The sequence below is a fragment of the Podarcis vaucheri genome (genome assembly GCF_965113315.1).
Source record: "Podarcis vaucheri genome assembly, chromosome: 8".
Classification (NCBI taxonomy): Eukaryota; Metazoa; Chordata; class Lepidosauria; order Squamata; family Lacertidae; genus Podarcis; species Podarcis vaucheri.
Genome location: NC_138766.1, coordinates 4,685,566 through 4,699,528, shown reverse-complemented (window position 1 = coordinate 4,699,528; position 13,963 = coordinate 4,685,566).

Sequence of the window (13,963 nt, the reverse complement as noted above, 5' to 3'; positions counted from 1 at the left end):
TTTGCCGTGCAGAGGCTGAAAGCCAGACTGGCAGGAATCCAGAAAGCTGATGGAATCCAGGTGTGCCTGAAGTGATCAGGCTACTCCTCACTCAGAAACCTTCCCCAAAAAGGGAAAGTTCAAAACAAGGTAGTAGCTGTTTGGAGAATCTGCATCCTGGTTTGTGTTTGTTTTTCTTCAGAGCAGAAACTAAGCAACCACAGATTTGATGCCATAAAATAGTATCTAACAAATCCTCGCTTTTTGTGGCTGGGTTTTATTAACTTTGAGTGGACATTGGTCCCATTTTTAAAGTGATTACTTGGGAGGAATGAAGTTGAAGGAGATTTAACAGTTACTTGGGAAATGGGGGTGGGGGTGGAATAAGATAAAAAAATGAAGGGCCCCCACTGTTATGTTGAACAGGTTTCTGTTTAACTAACATTAAAGTTATCTGACACAATCTCTTTCACATGCCACATCCCTTAATCCTTTCCCCCTTAGGCTGATGAGATGGCTACTCTACTCTGACCACTCCACATGTCCCTTGACCCCTTGGCCTCCTGACTCCCAGTTACCTTCTCCCCCATTTTTATTGCCTTTCAGCCACTATGTCATCAGCCAGTTTTTCTCTGTCCCTTTCCTTATTGAATGCAAACATGCCATCACCTTTCCTATTCTAAAAAACAACAACCCACAACTGAGAATGGGTTTTACTTTGCTAACCAGCAGCCAATTTCATCTGTGAAAGAAGTTGATATTTCAGGTATCCTTTTCTACCACTTCATTTGCAAATCCAAAGGTTGGTACTCTGGCATTTATCACGGTGCTCCATGTGCCAGAAGTGGTTTAGTCCTGCTGGCCACATGACCTGGAAAAGCTGTCTGTGGCCTGAAGCAAGATGAGTGCCACACCCCATAGTCAAAGTTGACTGGACTTAACCATGCAGGGGTCCTTTACCTGGGCTGCCTTTGATACAGTTGATCATCCTCCTCAGCTTGACTTCATCTGTGTTGTAGAGATCTATGACTATTCTTCACTGATTTGTTCCCACTGGGCGAAGCTCCTCTTTAGCCTTTCCCTTCTCTGATTGATTTCTTAATGTTCTTTTCTTGGTTTTCTTCTATTCCTATTCCACTCTTTTCTTTGTGGGGGGGGACTCCATAAAGGCAAATTATTTTCAGTATCCTATGACAACATCTAGCTATAGATCACCATTTCCTCCCCTCTGTCTAATGCCCCTCTCTCTGCCTGCTCGGTGTGTGTTTCCTCTCACTTGTTATGGCTAAATCTCTTGTTCATGCCTTGGTCTTTCTTACCCCTCCAGATATCATTCTTATTTCTATCCCAAGCTCTTCTGTGAGAATCTATCACTTCTGTCTCCCATACATTTCTGTTTAATTTTGTATAGCAAAATTAACCTTTTGTAAAAGGTAAGAGTGGTGGGGATAAATGGGCCAATTTCAGATTGGAAAGAAGTAGAAGTCGATGATAGTTTGGCTGTGTGCTGTTCATGCCTTGGATTAAGGATGAGGTGTGGCTTGGCAGGGTTGCACACTTTACGCAAAATGTGGACCATTAGACATTGGTGTGCTTTGAGAGGGACTGAAATCATGAAAAATCAAGCTACTGTTTGGGTGCATCCTCAGTTCCCTCTCTTTCTACCAGTACATTGGTTGTGATATCCTGGTAGAACGAATAAGAAAGCGCCAGGTATTTCTTGCTGCTGCCCATGTGACAGCTGCTAGTCTTGCAGGAATCCTGGAAGCATCACAGTTGCTAGAAAGTACAGTTTTAATCAAGGAAAACTTTGCCCCAGGTATCAGAAGTGTGGGAGATCCTGCTAATGAGTAATATATCAATAATATTTCAAAAGATTAACAGTTTTCAAACTGATGTTTAAAATGAAGCTGTCTCCTTGTTTATTAAGGTGAGGAAAAGCAATGGCAATATAAAATAATACTCTGTGTTTGGTGAATATCAGCTATCCCTCCATGTCTTGTGATACTCCACTTCTTGCTTTGACAGAAGAAAAACTCCATCAGAAGCTTCTGGCAACCTTTTCTATTCATTAGCTGACAGCACTCAATTCCTACACGAACAAATTGGGACAGAAAGAGCATTTGGAACAGAGAAGTAAGATGTTACGGACCTGTACCATGTTGCATTCAGGAACAACCAAAGGGATGTTACCTGTCTCCATTGCTAAAGTGCTTCAAAGTGGGGGTAGTAAAGGACATTTTTCTGGTTTTCTGGTTCTTATGTTGTTGTTACTGAAGTGTGCCTGCCATATCTGTCTGGTTGGTTCCCATGTAAATGGGAAGTGATCAGATATTCCACATGGTTCTTGGCACACGTCTACAAATGCTTTTGTCATGGCAAGTGTCTCTACCTACTTCTTGCAGTGAATATGGCAAGCCCACTTGTAGTGGGGGAGGGGGGTTGGAGGATTGGGGGCAGAGGACGACCCTGCAGCTGTCCTGTGTTCTGGATAGGCTCCTAGCACATTGGAAAAATAGCTTCCCTCCCCCAATCTCAATTATTGGAGGGAGCCTGGGGCTCTTCAGTGTTGCGCTGCTCTTTTGGAGCCACACTTAGTGCGGCGTTCTCCAGTCCACTTCTTGAACTTGGAACTGGGGAAGGGAACAGGGGCTTGTCTGTAACCTCATGTTGAGCTCCAGAGGCACTTGGAACCCCTTCCAAACTCAGAATGATGTTAGAGCCGTCTGACATTATTCTGGTGGTGTGGGTAGTGAACTCCTTTCCACGCCACCAGGAACTGTGCGAAGATGCAGGCCATGCAGAAGGGGCCTCCACTGCAACTCCTCCCAACCCCTTCCAGAAACCGGAACAATGTTGTTCTGAGAGGGCCTGCAGCGCAGCCTCCTCCTCCCATGTGGCACAAGGCTCTTCCTGCTGCCTTGGTGATAGAGGAAGGAACTCTCTGCAGCAGCTCTTTCATCAGCATCATGTAAGAAGAGGGCCATTGTTACTGAATGAGGAATGGTGGTTTTTTTCTGTGCAGGTTGTAGCAGTCCTGCTTGTATGAGCTATTGATCATATGCTTTGGTTTTATAAAATCCGGTTTTTCCCCTTAACATTTTCACTTGGAATCTCAAGAGTAAGCTTATATTTTGATTCTGTTGGTGTGATGTCACCCGTGTCTCTTTTCATAGCCCTGTATATGCCTATTGTATTGTCTATGTGTGTCTGGCTGTACAATTTGTGGGAAATAATTGAATTTAAATGAGACTGATTTGCCTGTTATTTATTTATTGTGAACAGTGTGTGTCTCTGTGTGTGTGTCTTTTAAACTTTTTGACAAGAGAGAAAAACTTTAATAAAGTGTGCCTCCTGAGTACTTCTTCTGTAGGAGTCTGTTCTTTTAGGAAATTCAGTGAGGCTTATCCATGCGAACAGCATGGCGTATCAAAATTACATCTTAAATCGGTATTTATACATAAGTGTGTCACAATCAGCCTTCTCAAAAAAGCTTTGCCACATTTCTTTCATGAAGTACATTCAGTATGTCACATTGTTCTGGCCACTGACTGCCAAATTACACACTGAATGCAAACGTACGTAACTGTAGCTCTTAGACCTCCTCCGCCCCACAGTATTTCTGCACTTGAAACCCAGTGGGGAGGAAAGCTGCAGTGGGGGTGGATTTGGAACAGGAGAAAGGTTGACCACTCTCTCACCACCTGCTACTTCTGTGCTCCTAGAAGCCTTTTTCTCCTCGAAAAGGGCAGTTGAACTACGATTATTTGTGTTTGTGTTCTGTGTCTGATGGCATTTCTACCTGAGCCAGCAAAGGCAGTCTGGTCTGCAGCGTTGTGCAAAGAGAGCAGAGACAGCAGATTGCAAATTGCTGTTGTTTGTGCTGGTAAGTCAGGGAATTTCAGCCCCCTCTAATCCACAGCTTGGCGGATGCCATCTGCTTGGCCAAATATGCCATTCTGTATCTTTGTTTTTATACCAGAGTCTGTGGCACAGGACTTCCAGGAAAGAACAGCAATTTAAAATTCTATTGTAGTCAGATAGCTTGTCAGGTCAAGGAGCTCTGCTATATATGTGCTTTTAGGGGTTCTATGTGTTTGGATTCATTATATATAACTATAGATTAGATCTTCATTCCAATTGTTACTTGCCTTGACCTTTCAGGCTATGTTAGGCTGCAGATCTGAATAGTCAGCATACTGAAGCATTGAAAACCCTGGAACTTGGTTTTTAGGCTTATTGGTAAGGAATGTTCAAACATGTAGCGTGTGATACATGTCTGGAAAACTACATTTCAGATACACATGTCAGTGAACATATCTGAAGCTACCTGGTGAGTGTATACTTGGTGGCACATAGAGATTTCCTGGCCAGTATGGAAAGGCCTAAAGGTCAAAAAGAATTCAAGCTTCCCAAAGTTCTTTTCGCTTTCTGAGTGACTCAAAGAAGCCATATCCCAACACTGATGTAGACTCTCTCTTTCAATATCATGGGATCAGCCACTTGTATTTTTTCCAGTGTTGTTATGGAAGTTATTATTATCATTCAGATCTATTTACTCTGTATTATTTCTGGAGAAGATTTAGGGGAAGGGTCTACCCACCTGAAATTGTATTGGACAGAGGTAACAGTTGTTCCATTGCAGGCTAACAAAGCTATTGTTATAAGTTGTGGTGGCTCACCGCTTGTCTTGAGGACCAGATTCAAATATGGTCAACCAGAGGTGACCCGGGCAAAAGACAATGGAAATTTCCCTCCAGTGTAATAAACCAAAACATAAATTAAAAACATCCATCCAAGCGGCTTCTCTCTCCATTAATTGTTATCAGAACACCTTTCTTCCAGAACAAAGTATCATCTGTCTCCCCAAAAGAGTGGTTTTCACACACATCTCATTTGCAGTTTGATGCATGAAGTAAGACTGATTGAGAAGTAAATAACAACAGAGTGGCAGCAATGTTATCCAGGCACTAAAGCAAAGTGTCCTCAAACGCAGCCATGAAAACTCATGGTAGGAGCAGTTCAGAACCCGGTTTGCAAAGCGCTTTTAGCTCCCAGCAGTCCAAGTAGCTTCCTCTGAAAGGGAGTGGGCAGCATTCTGCTGTGAGCCAGGACCTCTCTAGAGCAACCGCTGAGCTGCTAATAAAATGTACCACATTCAGGCTCTGCATTTAAGGAGGAGAAAGGAGGGACAGGGTTGCACTACAGGGTACCAGCAAAAGTAAGGTAAAGGTAAAGGTACCCCTGCCCGAACGGGCCAGTCTTGACAGACTCTGGGGTTTGTGCGCCCATCTCACTCAAGAGGCCGGGGGCCAGCGCTGTCCGGAGACACTTCCGGGTCACGTGGCCAGTGTGACAAAGCTGCATCTGGCGAGCCAGCGCAGCACACGGAACGCCGTTTACCTTCCCGCTAGTAAGCGGTACCTATTTATCTACTTGCACCCGGGGGTGCTTTCGAACTACTAGGTTGGCAGGCGCTGGGACCGAGCAGCGGGAGCGCACCCCGCCGCGGGGATTCGAACCGCCGACCTTTCGATCGGCAAGCCCTAGGCGCTGAGGCTTTTACCCACAGCGCCACCCGCGTCCCACCAGCAAAAGTAGGAAGGCACAAAAGGTGCAAAGTTCATGCAGTGCGCCAGCAGCTGACCTGTGGAAGCAAGTGGCAGTTTGCAATAGTGCTCCAGAGCATCAGTAGCAACCACTGGCCCATTCCCACTGAATACGCTGAGTGGGGGCCCGGACTGACTCCAACTACGAAAACTGAGGCTGCCGAACAAACTCTTGGGCTGGGGTATTGTTTGAGGAGTTTTGTTGCTGTCATTAATACTTATTTTTTGCATCTTTATTTTTAGATCTTATGGAAACTCTTTTTGTGTACTTTTTGGTATATTTTCCATGTTTATGACTACTTTTGTAATTGCGTAAATCTTTTCATGTTGTGAGCCGCCTTGAGCCTGGTTTTAACTACAGCATACAAATAAAATGGCTGTGGTGTTTAAAGATGCCCCTCTAGATTAATGGAAGCTGCAGCAAAGAATTCGCAGCTGAGGCCCCTAAGGAAAACATGGAAATAAAGCTATGGAGCGGGCAGTAACTGACATATTGACAAGCGAGCAGGAAATGGCCTAATGGGCAACTTTAGACCTACGGACTGGAAGCTCTGCTCTGCTGGTATAAACCGTGATGTATCGTGTTCAAAAGTAAGTGCTGTGGAGCATATTCACCAATGAGATAACAGCATGCAAATTAACCAAAATTTGATGCTGACTGGCATCACCCAACAGGCAAATGATGCCTGTGAAACCCAAAGCCTACTCAGCCAGACATACAAGTAACACAGGTAACACAGCTGTTGTGTCCGCACTGAGGTAAATCTGAAAGGTACCCTACTATCTGGAATCCTACTGTTACCCCACTATCTGGGTAATAATTGGTAATTCTAACACACACACACAGTTGTGGAAGGGGAAAGAAAGAAAAAATTCTTCAGATGAAGATCAACACATCTGAGGAAGCTGCTGTCTCAGAGGTGTACATGTCTGGTATCAGCCTCCTCCAAAAATTCTTTGGCAAAAGCCACCAGGCTTCAAAGTGGCCAAGTCTTTGAAGAATTTGACTGCCACATCAAAGAGATTGACAGTACCTTGTGATAAAGGTGAATGCCATCTTTCAGTGGGACGTCATGAATGGAGGGAAGATAGTGGACTCTAGACCTGAAGACTGGCGAGGTCTACCGTGGTGCTTCCTGCAAGCCTGCAAACGCCCTTCATTCTCTCTGACCAAGACTTACTTCATGGAGCTTGCACTGGGCAAGATAAAGCCACAGAGAGCTTTCCTGATTGGGAAGGCAAAGGTGAGGGGCAATATCCTGCTCAGTCATAAACTGGAGGCTATTCTCGGCTCCATCAGCAATAAAACTGATCAAATCCCTTATTCTCTTTAGTCAACATCTTGGTCATAAGAGAAAGAAATTAAAATGCAGAGTATTTTAATGGAAAGGGGTACTGTTCAAATTTGGTTTTTTATTCATGGTTGCCATTATAATGTTTTATTGTGTCAGATTCATTAATATCTATTAGCTACCATGCTTTTGTTATCTATTCACTATGTCATGGATTTGTGCCATCACTTCAGCAGTGTGAGTAATCATGATGTATTGAAGCTGAAGCTCCAAATAGGTTCTCTATTCTATTGTTCCCATACCTGTGTGCACTCTGTGTGCACTCATACAGTGGTACCCTGCAAGACGAATGCCTCGCAAGACGAAAAACTCGCTAGACGAAAGGGCTTTTTGGTTTTTGAGCTGCTTCGCAAGACGATTTTCCCTATGGGCTTGCTTCGCAAGATGGAAACGTCTTGCAAGTTTGTTTCCTTTTTCTTAACACCGTTAATACAGTTGCGACTTGACTTCGAGGAGCAACTCATAGAACGCGGTGTGGTAGCCTTTTTTGAGGTTTTTGAAGACTTTGGTGATTTTTGAAGCTTTTCCAAAACTTCTTTTGCAGCCATTTGGTAAGTTTTTTGGGGGTTTTTGGATTTTGGGTTGGGGTGTTTGGAATTCAAGGACTTAGTGTTGGGGAGGGGTTTGCAAGAATCTGGAAGCTTGTGTGTTTTTTCCTGCATTTTTATGATTTTCTGTGACCATTGGGCCACTCTGCTTTTTTTTAAAAAAAAAATCTGGATTTGAATTTCTGTGTGGTGGGTGGCTGGGGGAACAGTTGAGGAGGGGTTTGCAAGAATCTGGAAGCTTGTGTGGTTTTTTTCCTGCATTTTTATGATTTTCTGTGACCATTGGGCCACTCTGCTGTTTTTTTTAAAAAATTCTGGATTTGAATTTCTGTGTGGTGGGTGGCTGGGGGAACAGTTGGGGAGGGGGTTCTTCAGCAAGAAGCAAAGAGTGGAAGAGGAGCCTTCTTCGAGTTGTCCCCCAGAGTCTTAGAAAATGTACTGTACACTTTGTTGATTTTTAAATGTTTTTCTGTCATGTTTAGAAACTTAATTTATTGTTCCTTCAATTTTTGAAATGCTCCTTACAGTATGTGTGACTTTAAAGAGCACTTAATAAACTCTTGTTGTACCAAATTTGGCTTTGTTTGGACTTTTTTTGACCATAGGAACGCATTAATTGAATTTGAATGCATTCCTATGGGATTTCGTGCTTCGCAAGACGAAAAATTCGCTAGACGAAAAAACTCATGGAACGGATTAATTTCGTCTTGCGAGGCACCACTGTAGTAGTCTGTGGTGAATGTAGGAAGAAATAACAGCCGGAAAAGATCTAAAACAAAGACCTCTCCTCCGAAAGCCCAAACAAGACATTTTGAATATATATCAGGATTTGGAGCCCCCTTCCTCAATAAAGGGGAAAATTCCCCATTGGGCATCTTCAAAAAAAACACAAGTAATTACTCTTTAAATTAAGGAATAATGGGGATTGTGCTTTTTAAAAGCAAGGTATAGGGAATCTCATTTGACAGAGTGTATTCATCAGTGTATTCATTTCTATATCCTGCTTCTTTATGATCAGTAGATACATATACTGGTTATATAAAACTCTCTTCCTTCTCTTGCGTTATTTTGCATTGAGTGCAGATACCCAGTTACTGAACATACATGCATTACATTTATTGTGAAGACATACATGTATATTATTTGACAGTTATTCGTTTGAAACACGCGGAAGCCCTAGTGCTTTCCTATACACAGTTTCTGGGACAAGCAGAAAATAATGCAAATACATTCCCTTCACAACAGGCCTGCCTCATACATATCAGCTATATTTGTATCCAAAAACAAAATGTATGCAAAGCCATCCTGAATTTCCAAGGTCCTTTGGGAACCTGGCTGTTATTTTTATCATGGAGTGATGGTGGGGTGGGGTGCAGGGAGCAAAGCACTCTTCTGGCCTTGTTAGAAAAAAGTCCTGTCTTTTAACTGCAGCCTGATGTGCAGAAGTCAACCAGTGAACCTTTTCAAAGCATGGCGAAAAGCACTATCACCTGCTAATATCTGTACATAAAGCTCTGCTCTTAGCGGCAAAGCTATGGTGGCTAGTTAAAAAGTTTTTAACCTTCTAAATGCTCTACCCAGTAAGTAACTGCCAAATTAAATGGAAGTATAACATCCTGAACATGGAAACTGCAGCCCAACACAGAATTGGATTTCAGTGGATTTAAACACCCCTAGCTCTGCAGCTTGGCAATTCTGCTCTTCAATTGCCTGTTTTAAGTTTTGCCTTTACTTTTTAAGGAATAAACTAAATAAATAGTGAATTCAGTTTAAATCATATATCATTGCCTTGACGTCTGCCTCCAATCTTAGTTCTTTTCAATGGTTCCAGCATCAGTATGGGTTAGAATCACAGGACACTGGCAAAAATGTCATAGGAACCTATGACACTAGCATGTACAGATCCCTGTCTGCACCGACTAGCAACAGCTTTCCAAAGTCATGTGCAGAGACCTTTCCAATCCTCCCGTATAGCAGTGAGAGATTGCAGGGACTGAACCTGGGACAGAGGTGGTTTTAGGGTGGCACAACCAGTGCAGTGGCACTGGGCACCGTGCTGCAGGGGGCGCCACAACAATGCTGTGGAATGCTGCCGGGGGGGTGTCACCAAATTTTAGTGTCGGCAAAGGTCACCACTGAAATTTGAGTGCCCAAAGTCCTGCCACTGCCTGAGAGCTTCTGGACTTAAAGGCAAGTGAGGAAAGAGAGGTTCCCTGTTGTTCACCTGTTCATATATATATGATTTTCTTAGTTTACAAAAGTATGTGCATTGTCTCATTTTTCAGTTTGTGTTTTCTACAGATCAGTTACATTTGCTGTGAGACATTAGCATTAGATACAGTATAAGGTTGGGAAGAAAAGAGGTGGGAGAAGGTGGTCATTGTCACTTGTGTGGGTTCTCTTTCTATTCACTCGTTATATTTCCTTGGTAGTGAGAGAGGGTGGAGGTGGCCTAGGACATCGTTGGTTGTATTTGGTGAGATTTGGATCAGGTTAGCCATATTGATTTCTATGCTGTCGATGGATTCTTGTTGGGCTGTGTATGTGATAAAGGGAAGCCACACCAGAGTGAAGGCGTTATCTTCAATTTCCCCAATGTTTCAGTCTATTGGTTAGCTTTTCTAGTAAGTCTGTTTCCCATACAATTTGATACAGTGGTCCATGTTTACTTCTGACAGGTCTCCAATGTCTGGCTATGATGCTTCTAGCTGCTGAGAGTAGGTGGGTTATAAGCTCTTTATATAGTGTGAGAGGGCATTATTATCTTGGAAGATGTTCAGTAGGGCCAGTTCTAGGCTGAATTCTAATACAGTGGTACCTTGGGTTACATACACTTCAGGTTACAGACGCTTCAGGTTACAGACTCCGCTAACCCAGAAATAGTACCTCGGGTTAAGAACTTTGCTTCAGGATGAGGACAGAAATTGTGCTCTGGTGGCGCAGCAGCAGCAGGAGGCCCCATTAGCTAAAGTGATGCTTCAGGTTAAGAACAGTTTCAGGTTAAGAACAGACCTCTAAAATGAATTAAGAGACTACGAGGCTCTCGGCAGGAAATTGAAGCAACTAAATACACAAATTGTCATCTCATCTGTCCTCCCAGTTGAACGACGTGGCCCAGGGAGAGAGGGGAAAATAGTGGAAGTGAACAGCTGGCTTCGCAAATGGTGTAAACAGGAACAGTTTGGATTCTTAGATCACGGACTGCAGTTTCTTGAAGATGGACTTCTGGCAAGTGATGGGCTGCACCTCACAACGGTTGGGAGAAATGTTTTTGCCAAAAATCTCAGAAACCTCATCAGGTGGGCTTTAAACTGACTAATGTGGGGGAGGGAGACAGTGCTCCTGAAGGTAGGAGTCTATCAATTAATGAAGATGATCATCCAAATGTCATAGACCAAATGGAGCAAACAGCACGCGGACCTAGTGGTGGGAGGAAAAAATCCTTAAATAAGAGACACGGGGGAATGATTAATGGACTTCAATGTCTGTACACTAATGCGCAAAGCATGGGAAATAAACAAGATGAGCTTGAGCTCTTGGTACAGCAAACTAAATATGACATAATAGGTGTCAGAGCTGCTTCCAGATCCGAGCTCACAGAGGATCACGCTAGCCAGCGTTCACTTTATAAAAGTCTTTATTGATTTACAGTTTCCATTTCCAAGCTGCAGCGTGCAGCTCTACGTCTTATAAGCTAGACCGGCGAAGCTCCGTCTGAGTCCCCACCTCCTGTACACCAACTTAATACCCTCGCCTTAGTCCACCTTTTCCGCCTTTCCCTTCTTCTCTGGGTCCCTCTGCCCCCCGTGGTCTCTTCCTTCCGGGACTCTTCTGACGCTGACCCCCCGGACCCTTCTGTCTCCTTGCGGCGGGCTTTAGGACCTGGCTCCCTTTCCGGGCTGCTTACTCTGCCGCCTTCCTGTGCATTTGAACTTGGCGCGCGCGCCCAACCTCCCACTTTCCGCTTGACCGTTTCTTCGCTCCCCGATGGAGGTGTGGCCACTCCTGACTCATGCCTTCCCCCCTGCGGCAAGGCGCCGGATCCCGATACCTGGCGCCTTTCCTCCCCACTGCACTCTGTTGGGAACGTTGGCCCCGATTTCCAACTGCCGCTTTCTGAACCCTCTTTTGTCCCTTTTACCTGGGGTGTCCCCTTAATCTCCCCCCCTGCTCTAGCCACTGGTGCTCCTTTCTGTGAATCTTCTGATTCACTGGAAAGACTCGGAGATCTCGGGTCGTCGTCATCGCTCATCTTTCCTTCGGACTCCTCCCCCTCGCTCTCTGTTTCCTCCCTTGCCCTTGCCTCTGCTCCTGAACCCCTGACAATAGGCATCACTGACACCTGGTGGGATAAGTCCCATGATTGGAATGTAATAATGGGGGGATACAATCTATTTCAGAGAAACAGACCAGACAAGAAAGGAGGAGGAGTGGCGTTATATGTCAGGGATGTGTATACCTGTGAAGAGATCCAAGATTTAGATCCTCAAAGCCAAAGTGAGAGCATTTGGGTCAAAATTAAGGGAGAGAAGAATAACAGAGACCTCATTGTGGGAGTTTACTATAGATCCCCAAGCCAAACGGAGGACATAGATGATGCCTTCCTGGAACAGATGGCCAAGCATGCAAAAGGAAGGGAGATAGTAGTAATGGGGGACTTCAATTACCCGGATATTTGTTGGACGTCAAACTCAGCCAAGAGCATAAGGTCCAACAGATTCCTCACTGGCCTTGCAGACAACTTCATTGTCCAGAAAGTGGGAGAAGCAACAAGAGGAACAGCCATTTTAGATCTGGTCCTAACCAATGTTGATGACCTGGTTAGTGGGGTAGATGTGGAAGGATCATTAGGCATGAGTGATCATGCTCTTCTGAAGTTTACTATACAGCGGAAAGGAGCAGCCAAGCATACTAGGACTCAATTTCTTGACTTTAAGAAAGCCGACTTCATAAAACTTAGGGAAGTGCTGGGTGAGATCCCATGGACAGCAATACTAAAAGGAAAGGGAGTTCATGATGGCTGGGAGTTTGTTAAGAGGGAGATAGTAAAAGCACAACGTCAGGCAATACCAATGAGACGGAAACATGGAAGGTGCCTAAAGAAGCCAGGGTGGCTATCTAAAGAACTTTTAACTGAGTTAAGATTAAAAAAGGATATGTACAAAAAATGGAAAAGGGGGGAAACCACCAAAGAGGAATTCAAACAAATAGCCAGCACGTGTAGACACAAAGTCAGAAAAGCTAAAGCACAGAATGAACTCAGGCTTGCTAGAGAGGTTAAAAGCAACAAAAAAGGCTTTTATGGGTATGTTCGTAGCAAAAGGAAGAACAAAGAAACAGTGGGGTCACTCAGAGGAGAAGATGGTGAAATGCAAACAGGGGACACAGAAAGGGCTGAACTCCTCAATGCCTTCTTTGCCTCAGTCTTCTCCGATAAAGAAAACAATGCCCGACCTGAAGAATTTGGAGCAAATGATTCAGCAAAGGAAACACAGCCCAGAATAACTAAGGAGATAGTGCAAGAATATTTGGCTAGTTTAGATGTATTCAAGTCTCCAGGGCCAGATGAACTGCATCCAAGAGTATTAAAAGAACTGGCAGATGTGATCTCAGAACCACTGGCAGTCATCTTTGAGAATTCCTGGAGAACAGGCGAAGTCCCGGCAGACTGGAGGAGGGCAAATGTTGTCCCTATTTTCAAAAAGGGGAAAAGAGAGGACCCAAATAATTACCGCCCAGTCAGTCTGACATCAATAGCAGGGAAGATTCTGGAGCAGATCATTAAGCAAACAGTCTGTGAGCACCTAGAAAGGAATGCTGTGGTCACCAATAGTCAGCATGGATTTCTGAAAAATAAGTCATGTCAGACTAACCTGATCTCGTTTTTTGACAGAATTACAAGCCTGGTAGATGAAGGGAACGCAGTGGATGTAGCCTACCTTGATTTCAGCAAGGCATTTGACAAGGTGCCCCATGATATTCTTGTAAAGAAGCTGGTAAAATGCGGTCTTGACTATGCTACCACTCAGTGGATTTGTAACTGGCTGACTGACCGAACCCAAAGGGTGCTCATCAATGGTTCCTCTTCATCCTGGAGAAGAGTGACTAGTGGGGTGCCACATGGTTCTGTCTTGGGCCCGGTCTTATTCAACATCTTTATCAATGACTTGGATGATGGACTCAAGGGCATCCTGATCAAATTTGCAGATGACACCAAACTGGGAGGGGTGGCTAACACCCCAGAGGACAGGATCACACTTCAAAACGACCTTGACAGATTAGAGAACTGGGCCAAAACAAACAAGATGAATTTCAACAGGGAGAAATGTAAAGTATTGCACTTGGGCAAAAAAAAAAGAGAGGCACAAATACAAGATGGGTGACACCTGGCTTGAGAGCAGTACATGTGAAAAGGATCTAGGAGTCTTGGTTGACCACAAACTTGACATGAGCCAACAGTGTGACGCGGCAGCTA